The sequence below is a fragment of the Podarcis bocagei genome (genome assembly GCF_964188305.1).
Source record: "Podarcis bocagei genome assembly, chromosome: 14".
Taxonomy (NCBI): Eukaryota; Metazoa; Chordata; class Lepidosauria; order Squamata; family Lacertidae; genus Podarcis; species Podarcis bocagei.
This window is the reverse complement of record NC_138139.1, coordinates 3,788,652-3,802,021: the sequence shown is the minus strand read 5'-3', so window position 1 is coordinate 3,802,021 and position 13,370 is coordinate 3,788,652.

The following is a 13,370-nucleotide window of genomic DNA, read 5'->3' as shown; positions in this document are numbered from 1 at the left end:
CTGCATCTTTATTATATGTATTAGGGGCTGCACTCCTGCTCCCTTTGCTTGTTAACCCCACCTACCTCCACAACCCCCCCAAAGCCACCCACCCCCACCATTTACTCCTTGTCAAAACCACTCACCCCATCCCTTTCCACCTTGCCAAGGCCACCAAGACCCCATACAGCTTGCCCAAACTATCCCACCCTGTTCGACCTTGCCAAACCCCACCCACCTGCTCACTGCCACCTACCTACTTGGCCACTTTCCCACAAACTCACCTGCCTGTCTCCCTCTGCAGTTCCTTCTGCCTCACCCTTTGATGGTGCTGTGATGGCCCAGAAGCTCTGACAGCCCCATTTGTTATCCTGCTGTGGTTCACAGCAGTACTTGTCTGTGACTAAACAAATTCAGTGTGACAACATTCTTACATTTTTATTATATTTATAGCAAGACAGGTAGGTAAAAAGGGCATGTAACAAAGCTTACATATTGGTCTGCTGAACACCAAGGATAGTCAGTGAAGTGCCCTGCAGATGTTTCAGGACTGCAACTCCCATCATCCATGACCACAGGCAATGCTGGCTTGGGGCTGACAGGAGTGTAGTCCAGCAACATCTGGAGGGCCCCATGTTGACTAGCTCTCCTCTACACTGACTGGCAGTGGCTTTCCAGGATTTCTGACAAAGGCTTTTCCCAACCCAGGCTAGAAATGCTGGGGAATAAATGTGCCAGGAAGGGAATGCCTTCGGCATGGAAAACATGTCCTCTGCCACTAAGTCTTGGATTGGAGCCTCACACTCTGCTGACTCTGACCTCAAACAACACCCTTAATGGTGTCCTGTGGAAGACGACATAATGCAACACACACAGAACCTACCGTGTATAGTGTAATGGCCAGCCTACTGCTAGTCATACACAAGGAGGAAAGTTTAAAAGAATTCACTTTTCATCTATTTCAGGATAAAAACATTAGCAAAAGGATGAAAGCAATTCCTAATAACTTTTGGCAGTATGGGGATCCCTTTTCCACATGGGATTGGGACTCAAAGTGCACCTGCTTGGAAATAAGTCCCTTTGAGGAAACCAGCTCAGGCCTGTAGTATTTAGCAATCTGGAAAGATGGAAGATAATTTGAAAGAACAAAAATATTTATGGCATAAACAATAACGGATACTATGCCATTCTACAGAGCATAATAGAGTTTTAATGTATTCCTGCTGTCGGCATTGTGTATCTGAGTGATAATTTTATGTGACAGTGTAATTAAATTGGAAAACAATTCCCATTTCCTATGTCTTTTATCTATTTATCATCATTTATTTCTTTACTTTCACCCTCCACCATAAATATTACTGTAAGAAGAGTTAAATAAGTTAAACCAATGCAATTACTTTTACAGATTGAAATTAACTTCATATATCAATTTATTCCAGTTTCCCTGCTATTTGCCCTGCATTTGTTGCAGTATATTTATGGTGTCACTGGGTGGTTTCCATGTTTGCATTCACTTTTTGACGAATGATCTGTGTGTTAAAAGCTGACATTTTAACAGTATTTTCAAACAATTTCATTCATTATCAAATAACCATTTATTATACTGTGGCAATTTCAAACCGTTTACTGGACTCCACTGCACATTGCTAAACAATGATTAATCAACCAGCAAGCAAATTTTAATGCTTATCACAGCAAATAGAGAAAGTAACATTAAATAGTGACTTGACTAGAGCTGGGTCTAAATTATTGTTATTTTATTTTATAATTATTTTTGATGAGTCATTCAGTGCAAGCTCCTTTACATATGCTTTTCAAAAAACCAAGCTAGATAAAGCGTTAGGTTAAGCAAGGCCCCATCAGACTCAAGGCTCTGTTCTACTGCACTTATCTGAACTCTCTCTGTGTGGAAAGCGAGACTTAAGTCTACATCTTGCCTTCAACACCTTCAGATGTTTTATATATGCTTCAACAGTCCCAATTAACTATGAATTGTCCTTAGTTTTCTGTCCTGGATAAACCACAGCTGTGGGTTTGTGTGTAGGAGACAGGCAGAAAGAAAGAAAGAAAGAAAGAAAGAAAGAAAGAAAGAAAGAAAGAAAGAGGGGGTTAGGGGGCAGAAAGATGCTGGGGGTTCAGCACCCTACACACACACACACACACACACACACACACACAATCCTCAAGAAGTGAAATCTCTGGGTAAAACTGGAAGTGAAAGCGATCAGCATTTGTATGAATGCATGTCTTGAGTAGCAGGTTAAACCGATTTGTTTGCAGAGCAGCCTGAATAGCATCAACAGGAATGCTATTCCACAGAACATGGGCAGCCACACTAAAAGCCCTCCCTGCTCTTAGTGATTGCAGACCAAGGTCCTGAGATCTTCGGAACTTGCAGGAGAGACACTCGCACAGACCACAGTGATCTACTTGGTGTATAAAGGATAAGGGAGTCTCTCAAGTAACCTGGTCCTGAGCCTTTATGTTAGTTCCAGAACCTTAGACTTGGCCCAAGAATGGATTTACAGCCAGTGGAAATCCCACAAGCAAGTTGTTTTATGCTAGGAGTGGTTTGCCCCCCGCAAGCCACTGGGTCACAGTGTTCTGTGCCTGCTCCAGCCTCTACACCAAACCCAAGGGTGGCCACCCCTCCAGCATCTTGCAGAGATACAACCGTGGTCCTGAGGTGTGATGCTAACACCTCTGGTTGGTGAACTTGGAGGGCCTCTGCTAGAGACAACTGATAAAACTAGTCTAGATGGACAAGTAGTCCAATTAAGGATAAGAGCAGCTTTGTATGCCCCTGTAATCCCGCTTCAAATTTGTCCTTTCAATCATCCTTTAAATTTGTTCTTATTGGTAGGATGTGGGGTTTTGAAGCATAATTAGTAGAGACAATATGACCCTCCCTGTTGATAGACACAAGCAAAACAGCACCCAGCTGACTGAGTAGAAATGGGTTTCCCTTTTTATGTCAAGGTTAATGAGGAATTACTCATTGCTGCCTGGGAATTGGCGAAGAGGGGGGATAAAGAGCTACTGAACTTAGGGTGAAAGACTCTGCAGCCACAGACTCTGTCCCCAGAATGAGCCTAAAGCTTGGCTATCATTTCATAATTAGCCATGTGTTTGTTGCAACACCAGAGTCCTTTATAAGCTTAACACATTGCTAATTACATTAACTTTGCATACAAAAGGAGCATTGGGGAAGCCCAGATGGGCACAATGGTGGACCAATTACAAGTCCCCACTGTAATATTTAGGGAAGCAACTCTCTGATAGCTACAGAGAGCATGAGGCCACTTTTAAATTAATGCAAACATTCAGAAACACAAGAGAGACAAACAAACATCACATCAATGACTGAATAGGTGGAAGCGACACTAGACTAACAAGGAGGGGATTGTGGCAGTTTATTCTTGGGAAAATAAAACCAGGGAAAGAGAATAACAGGCAGTTTGTTGTATAGTAACGCCTCGCTTTGGCCCACTGGGTCACCCTAGTTCATGGGAAGCCTGTCCCTGGACTGCAGCCCTTCTGTATCAAAGTGGGGAGTTCGAAGATGAAAAACTCCTCCATAGACACACAAAAATCCCCACACCTAGAAAACCAGCAGGAGAGGCAAAAAGAGCTTTATCTATGTGCAAAGAGGCAGGGATTCCACCCCCTTCCCAGGAGCATGGCTCCATCCATCAGCCAGAGGAAATGCAGGAAATTTGCTTCCTCCCTGCCTGCAAAAAAGATCACTCCAGTTCCAACTGCCAGCTGCCATAGAGCTGCAGAAGCGGAAGCACACACTATCCTTTTCCTTTGACCAGGATACCAAAGGCTGCCAGGAGGCAACCCAATATTTGCTTTCCTCTGCCCACTCAATTCCTTTTGTGTCATGCCTCTTAGCTTGTGAGCCTGCAGGCACAGGCTATCTTGTAATCATAAAATACACATATACAGCGTTTAGAAAATTTTAGTGCTTTCTAAAAAAAAAAATTATAATACACAGGAATTAGATAATTAAGTGGCAGTTTCAGTCAGGCTTGATGATTTTCATTTCTCATTTTGGTAGAGTTACAAAATTCATGGATCAGGGGAGTGCTGTGGAAATACACTATCTTGATTTCAAAAAGGCTTTTGAAAGTCGCCCATTATTTCTTGCAAGAAAGCTGGTGAAATGTGAGTTGAACGAGGTAACTGTTAGGTGGATTTGTAGCTGGTTGGTAAAGGTAAAGATAAAGGACCCCTGGACAGTTAAGTCCAGTCAAAGGTGGCTATAGGGTATGTTGCTCATCAGGTCCATTGAACCAATGTTTGTCCACAGACAGCTTTCCAGATCACGTGGCCAGCATGACTAAACTGCTTCTGGTGCAACGGAACACTGTGATGGAAGCCAGAGCACACCAAAAGGCTGTTTACTTTCCTGCCGCAGTGGTACCTATTTATCTACTTGCACCGGTATGCTTTCGAACTGCTAGGTGGTTGACTGACTCAAAGAAAAAAAATTTAAAAATTGTCCACTAGCACCTTAGAGACCAACTAAGTTTGTTCTTCATATAAGCTGTGCATGCGCATGAAAGCTTAAACCCAGAACAAATTTAGTTGGTCTCTAAGATGCTACTGGACAATTTTTTTAGTTTTTTAATTTATTTTGACTACGTCAGACCAACATGGCTACCTACCTGAATCCTGAACTCAAAGAGTTCCTCATCATCCTGGAAAAAAGTGGCAAGTGGGGGGCTGTGGGATTCTGTCCTGGGTCCATTGTTGTTGTCTTTATAAATGACTTGGAGGAAGGAATGGCAGGGATGCTCATCCAATTTTCAGATGGCACCATCTAGTCCAGCTTCTGACATACTACTGTGGCTGATCAGATGCCTTTGCAAGCCTATAAGCAGGGCATGGAAGTAACAGCACTCCCCAGCAACTGATATTCCGAGATGCACTGTCTCTGAAGCTGGAGGCTCCACCAAGGTATCATGGTTAATAGCACTGACAGACTTCCCTTCTCCTTTTATATCTACCGTAATCCCCTTTTGTCTAATCCCCTTTTATAGCCATCCAGGTTAACAGCCATCACCACACCCTGTGGGAGCCAATTACGTATTGTGCAGTGAAGTACCACAAAGGGAAGGTTCCTCTCTGAAGGAGCATCCAATTACTATATATACTTGAGTATAAGCTGACCGGAATATAAGCCGAGGCACCTAATTTTAGCACAAAAAACTGGGGAAACTTATTGACTCGAGTATAAGCCAGTTCACCACACCACAAACCTGGTGGTGGTGGTGGCAGCAGCAGTGGAGGAAGGACAAGCAGCCCAAAAGAGCTCCTTTCAGGCCACTTGTCCCTCTGTTGCCACCTCTGCTGGTCACAAGAGCAGGCATAGGAGTTGTGGTTGGGAGAGGCACAGCGCAGCGCAGCACCTCTCCCAACAGCTCCTGTGCCTGCCCTCGCAAGAGGCAGGCGGTGGAGGGACCAGCAGCAAGGGCTCCTTTTGGGCCGCCCACCTCACTCGAGTATAAGCCATGGGGGGCTTTTTTAGCATAAAAAAATGTGCTGAAAAGGTCAGCTTATACTCGAGTATATATGGTAATTCTGCAAGTTAAGTTTTATTCTTAATCCATCTTGGCTGGATTAGTCCTGAGTCCTACTGAGTTCACTGGCACTTACTTCCAGTTGTGCACAGAATCGCTGTCCAATATGTATTTAGATTTAATCTTGACACCTTTAAGCTTGACAACTGCAATCCCCACATATATCTGATAGCAGGCCATACTTCTGGGTAAATAGGCTTAGGCTCATAAAGCACGAAATTTTGGCAACATTTATCCAACGTAGCCAAAGCAGAACTATTCCACATTTGTACCGGTGAAGCTCTTGACAGATTCTGCTGCTTGTTTTCCAGGTTACAACTGAATCCAGCTTTGTGATTTCACAATTTTCAGAGATTGGCTGCCACCCTGTGGCAGAAGGAAAACTCTACAGGGCCTGCAGAAATGGCAGGTGTCTCTCCTCGCCCCTGCCCACCCCCACCCCCGCCACTTAAGCAGAATTGTGGCAATTTGTTCTTTTGTTGGGAAAGAGAAATCACCATTCCACAATAAATCACAATAAAGACACACAAACATCCTCTCCTCCTCTCCTCTGACCCCTTGCAGGTCAGTCTTCCTAGCAGATCCATCAATAGAAATTTTAGGAGTAGCACAAATAAGTTTTTGTGAAGCCAGGTGCACAGCACTTTGCAAATACCATAGTACAGCTGCCAGACTTCGAGGTTTGACCTGAGGTCTCCAGGTTTGCCTCCCCCCCCCCATTAACCATTAAAAACTTCCCTGAACAAGGTTGCCTTCAGATGTCTTCTAAAAGACATCTTGTTGCTTATCTGTTTGAGATCTGATGGGAGGGCATTCCACAGGGTGAGTGCCACGACCAAGAAGGCCCTCTGTCTGGTATACTGTAGCTTCACGTCTCACAGTGAGGGAACCGCCAGAAGGCCCTCAGAGCTGGACTTCAGTGTCTGGGCTGGACGATGTAGCACTGAGTTAAAGTCATCTAGCAGTATAATTGTTCTGTGGGCGAAACTTTTTGCACTGTGATGTTTGTGCACCATTAAAACCCAACCTTGCACTAGTGAATAAAGAACATTGGATGCAGACCCTAGGCTGGGTCTGCTAATTCTAAGGTCAGCACAACCAACTGGTACTCATCCTTTCGCCAAGCTTCTCCCACAGCTATCCCAGGGCAGCATGAATGGCATCACCCGTCTGACATTTCATTGATGAACAAACAGCATGTATATACACAACATTATCAGACGGGTGTTGTCCTTACTGTCTTTTCAATATTTCTTTAAGACCTCCCTTTCCCAACAATACTTTTGAGTCTGTATCAATATTGAATTTGAAAATGTTTTTAAAAGCCCTGAATAAAATTTAAGATCCTTACTGATGCTAAAGACAGAGGGGGGTTTGCCCTGCCAGACTTAAAACTTTATTATGAGTCAGCAGCTTTTTGCTGGCTGAAGGAATGGCTACTTCTTGAGAATACAGATGTTTTGGATCTTGAAGGGTATGACAACATATTTGGATGGCATGCATATTTATGGTATGGCAAGGTAAAAGCACATAAGGCATTTAAAAACCATATTGTCAGGAAAGCATTGTTTAATGTCTGGACAAGGTACAAAGATTTCCTGGAGAGTAAAACCCCAAGGTGGCTATCACCTATGGAAGCGAAAGCTTTGAAAAAACTCAACATGGAGGCTAAATGGCCAAAATATTGGGAAATTTTAGAAGAGGAAGGCGACAAATTGAAATTGCAGAGTTATGACAAACTTAAAGAGAAGGTGCGAGACTGGTTACATTACTTTCAAATAAGAGAGGTTTATAACTTGGATAAGAAAATTGGTTTCCAGGTGGAAAAATCAAAGTTAGAAACAGAATTGTTAGAACCCAATGCTAAGATACTTTCAAGAATGTATAATCTGCTGTTGAAATGGAATACTGAGGAAGAAACGGTAAAATCTGCAATGATAAAATGGGCACAAGATATAGGATATAATATTATGTTTGCTGACTGGGAGAAGTTGTGGACCACCGGGATTAAATTTACGGCATGTAATGCCCTAAGAGAGAATATTATGAAAATGATGTACAGGTGGTACATGACTCCAGTCAAGCTTGCAAAAATATATCACTTGCCCGATAACAAATGTTGGAAATGTAAAGAAATTGAAGGTACATTCTTTCAAGAAATTGAAGGTACATCCTTTGGTGGACGTGCCCAAGGATCAAGGCTTTCTGGGAAATGATATATAATGAACTGAAAAAGGTATTTAAATACACTTTCCCGAAGAAACCAGAGGCCTTCCTCCTGGGCATAGTTGGCCAATCGGTGTTAAAGAAGGATAGAACTTTTTTTATGTATGCTACAGCAAGCAGCAAGAATTCTCATCGCAAAGCATTGGAAGACACAAGATCTACCCACCTTGGAAGAATGGCAAATGCAATTAATAGATTATATGGAGATGGCGGAAATGACTGGCAGAATCCGAGACCAGGGAGAAGAGTTGGTGGAAGAAGATTGGAGGAAGTTTAAATCTTATTTGCAGAAATATTGTAAAATTTTTGAATGCTGATGACATTGAAATGAATTGAAGGGGTTCTAGCAACAAGGTAAAATGTAAGACGGGATTAATAATAGATAAATTAATAGGACATGAATTTGCTGAACCAATTGCTAAAAGGGATACAAAAGGGATACAAAAATGGGAGACGTGAGGAAGTCAGGAAAATAAGTTAACTAAAGATGAGAAACTAAGAAAGAGGGAGTTTTTGTTTCTTTTTATATGTGTTTCTTCTTTTTCTATTTTTGTGTTTAATGTATGTATTTTTGTATTTTGTAATTTTGTATCTTTTTCGTTTTTTGTATTTTTCTAAACTTTTCTATTGATAAAACCTAATAAAATATTATAAAAAAAGAAAAGAAAATGTTTTTAATACGTGTTATTCTTAAGTCAGTTCAGGGTCTTAAATGGAAAGCGGTGAGTAAGAAGTGACAGGTAACTTTCACTGAAAGGATCTTGGGCATGGCTGCCTTGTACTCTTGCACAGTTGAAATGGAAATGTACTCTTGCCAGGAAATAGAAGTATTTCTTCTAACATTCTAATCAAAACAGAAGCTTCCACAATGGTCCATTTGAGGAGTTATGTTCAAAAATAATCCCCATGATTTTGTTTCCTCAAACAGCCATTTATTAAGAGAGGTCTCCTGACTGCTGTCAGCTCCAATGGCTCTACAGAGAATTGTCTCCCATGGGAAAAGGAAGAAGGAAACCACGGCAGTTAATTTTTGCTTCTCATCTAAGGAAGTATTTTACACAAATCATATGAGTTTTAGACAATCTATCATCTAACCTGCTAAATGTTTATATGAACACTAACAAAACAAGACACAGTTCTAAAAAGATGTCTCCTGCTTTTCGAATATGTTTGCATGGACTGTATTCATAGCAGCACCAAAGAAGCATCCCCCTTCTGCCCCTTTCTGTCAGGTTTAAGACCTAAAATGACAGAATGGTTTATAATCACCTTGGCTTTAAGTACAGGATGCCTGCAACTTGCACACATTTAACTTACTTGAGCATATTCAGCTTTATATTTGTGGCAAAAAAGGAAAAAAAGAAAATGAAATGGGGTGGTGGAAGGGGTGGGGTTCCAAAAAAAGGACTTCGGCAATCGCACACACCATTGAACCCAATGGGTTTTGACTATACACAGTTGTGTATAATTTGCTTTAGGTGCGATCCCCAGAACTTAACTCCCGCGTAAGTTGTGAGCATACTGTATGCCACAGCATAGCTCACAAAAAGAGACTACCCTTTTCTGCAGAGGTTATCTATACAGTGGTACCTCGGGTTAAGTACTTAATTCGTTCCAGAGGTCCGTACTTAACCTGAAACTGTTCTTACCCTGAAGCACCACTTTAGCTAATGGGGCCTCCTGCTGCTGCCGCACCGCCGGAGAACGATTTCTGTTCTCATCCTGAAGCAAAGTTCTTAACTCCAGGTAATATTTCTGGGTTAGCGGAGTCTGTAACCTGAAGCGTCTGTAACCTGAAGCATATGTAACCCGAGGTACCACTGTATTACACATAGTAATAGGTTTTCTTAAAACTTCCCTTTTTTTCTACCACAAACTATTTTCATAACTCCAGGACCACACCATACAGATTTCTTTCATCATATCCCAACAGCAAATATACAGAATACCAACATTTAAAAACCTATTTATATTCAAGTAAATAAATCCACTCAACAGCAATCGTTTGCAGTACTTTGGAAGAACTTCATATTAACCTTCTTGTTCAAAACATTCCTTCATCTCCATCTGTCTCATAGGCCTGACAGTAGCAACTGAATATTCTGGCCAAAAATAAAGGAAGAGATACTTTTTGACTGGCCTGTGGTTTTAAAAGAAGCTTGCGCTGCACTCAGGAGGTGCTCTTTGCCCCATCCCATGGTCAGGTTCGCCTGGAAACAGAAAACAGCCATATAGGCCACCCCCAGACAACAGCACCTTCCTGGTGTTACACAGCAACACAACAAAATCCAATAATATTCCCTAAGAGCTAAATCAAAAACAAAGCAAAACTGTAGCTGAAATAAAACTGAGAAGCGTACAAAACAATTAGTTTTTAAAACTTTAAACCTCCTGCCACTTATGTCTTTGTAGGAGTTAATTAACATCTCCATGACAATGCACGGACATTTCACCATGTTAGCCCACAGTGTGATGCTGCAATGCCAGTTGTGAAATTCCCAAAGTTCTCTTTTAAGAGCAGTGTGGTTACTGCACATTCATTTTCTCTGAGGCCTCCTTTCCATCTAGATACACAAATGCTCATTGAGCCTTATTGGCACAGAGCTACCTATGTTCCCAGGTGTGAGGCAGGGAGGATGGGAATGTGCTGCCCCAGGCCAGGACAGATACTGCTTTTATTTGAATTCTGAGGCTGTAGTAGTTGTCATCTGGCCAGTCCTCCTTGTTATACAAAATAACTGGTTGGGATTTTGTACTGAGGGAAACTGTGGGTATTATTGAATGGCTTGTATGCTATTTTAATAGGCTATTATTTGATTATTTATATTAATATTTTACCATGTATTTTATGCATATTACGTATATCACTTTAAGATTCTCTTGAATATAAAACAATTAAGAAGTTTTCTAAGTAATAGATAGGTAGCCGTGTTGGTCTGCCATAGTCAAAATAAAAAAATTCCTTCCAGTAGCACCTTAAAGACCAACTAAGTTAGTTCTTGGTATGAGCTTTCGTGTGCATGGTTCTTGGTATGAGCTTTCTGTGTATCTGAAGAAGTGTGCATGCACACGAAAGCTCACAGCAAGAACTAACTTAGTTGGTCTTTAAGGTGCTACTGGAAGGAATTTTTTTATTTTTTCTAAGTAAGTTAGTGAAAGCTAGCACTTTTTTTTTAACCACCCACACATCCCTTCTACAGATTATTTAAAAGCAGGGATGCCTCGTCAAAGCTTTTGGTTTTCTGAGTATCTCTGGTTTACAACTGGCTGGGCTTGTTAAAAGATTTCAGTGCCAACAAGATTCCTACAAGAGGCTGAAGCTCGCCAAGGCCTGCATGTGAACTGGAGCTCTGAAGTTACTTGCCCCCATTTTAGAGTAAGGAAAACTGGTGATGCAAGTCTCATTTACTTATGCAGAGGCCACATAAAGTCAGAAGAACGGAAGAGCCCTGCTGCATCGTGCCAAAGACCCATCCAGGCAGACATTCTAATCTCCAGCGGCCAGCCAGGCAACACTCTCTCCGCTTCCGAATTGCAGCAACTGCCATTCAGTGCGTACTGCCCCAGACACTGGTTTTACTTTGTGCAAGCATATTGCATAGGAGAAAAGTGTCAACGTTTTCCAAATTACAGGTAGGTAGCCGTGTTGGTTTGCCATAGTCGAAACAAAACAAAATAAAAAACCGAAAGCTCAGACCAGTAACTAACTTAGTTGGTCTCTTAAGCTACTACTGGAAGGATATTTAGATAATATTTATTGCGGCCATAGGCCCATACAGGTAAAAACAACACATAAGTGACAGCTTGTGCCGTGGGGGAAAAGAAAAAAAAAGAAAGGGAAAAAAACAGTCGCTAAAACACCGCTATAACAATAAAATACTATAAGATGGAAAGGCATGCTACGCCTTAATTAGCTTGTAGCGCTCCTTGGCGTCGCTTTTGGGAGAGGACAGCGACCAGGAACCTAGCCACTTTCAGGGTCGTGTGGGAATCCTTATCCTGCAAGATTTGGGCAAGATGGAATTTTGGTGGGGTACCCTCTAGTTTCTGTATGATTGATCCCAACAAATTTGCCCGTGGCACATTGAACAAGGGGCAAGTGAACATAATGTGCTGGAGCGACTCCGGCGTCACCTTATCACATTCGCACGTGGCGGGGTCTTGGCCCTTTGAGAATCTATGTCTCAGGACATTGGAGGGGAAAACGTTGAACCTCGCTTTGGTGAAGGCCAGTCTATGGGCAACAGTCGAAAGGGAGGAGAGGTATGATGGAACGCAATAAATTAAAGTGATACCAATGTTCTGGGGCGAACAAACACCTCCCCCCAGCATATAATTTTGCTGTAAGTCGATGTCATCCAGTCTTTGACGGATCAGTCTTTGAGCAGTGATTTGGTCTAGTTTTAGGGAATCTGAGGGAGAGATTCCATAGCTCAGGAGTTTGGCATGGATTTTACTAGTCCAAAGGCTGGAGAATTCATCTCGCCATAAGCATTGGACAAGGTAATGGTTTGGTAATCTATGCCACAATGATAACCAGTAATTGAAGACTTGCTTCCACAGGCAAGTTTCTAAGGATGCGATCTTCAATTCTAGTCGCATGGCTGCGTTGCTTACGCACAGGGGGAGCATTAGGAGCCGACGTAGGAATTGGCTTTGCAGAGTCTCAAGGGGAGCAAGGTCTGTCATCACGGCCCAGAGCGGGGCAGCATAAGCAAGCACTGCAACCACTTTTGCCTTGAACACCTTTAGGGCCGAGGGAACATGCAAAGCTCCGTCCGAAAAGAAAAATCGGAGGAGCGCATATGACAGGGTTTTGGCCTTGTTAAGTAGGTGTTGAATTTGAGCTTTCCATCCCAAGTTGTATTGAAAAATAACTCCTAGATATTGAAATTTTAGGACTTGCTCTATTTTTGCTCCACCAAGCTTCCATTTGTATAATCTCCGGCTTCTGGAGAAAATCAGAATCTTGGACTTAGCATGGTTGATAGTTAGTTGGTTGAGTTGGCAATACGTGGCAAAGATCTTCAGAGCTCTGGTTAGTCCAACACGTGTATAAGATAGAATTACCGCGTCGTCCGCATATAAAAGGAGTGGGCAGCGGTAATCCGCTAGTCTAGGCGCGTGTATACTTGGAGATGAGTTAACTAGGGGTGCTCGCATGTCGCTGATGAAAAGGTTGAATAGGCAGGGAGCCAATATACATCCTTGGCGCACTCCCTTGTTTATTGGTATCGAATTTGTGAGGTCGCCCGCAGGAGTAAGTCTCACTCTGGCAAGGGTACCTTCGTGGAGCTGACTTATGAGCCATAAGAGTCTTCTGTCAATGCCCTGTTTCGCAAGTTTCTCCCAAAGAATATTTCTAGGAACGCTGTCAAAGGCTGCCTTTAGATCTAAGAAGGCAGCACAGAGGTAGCCCCGGGGAGGGGAGGAGTACTTCCGTGCCAGATGATAAAGAATTATCGCATGATCTGTTGTAGAGCGTTTAGTTCTGAACCCTGCTTGTTCGTGGCCAATCTGGTTAGTCTCATCTACCCATCGCAATAATTTAGTCAGCAAAAAGCTGGCATAAATTTT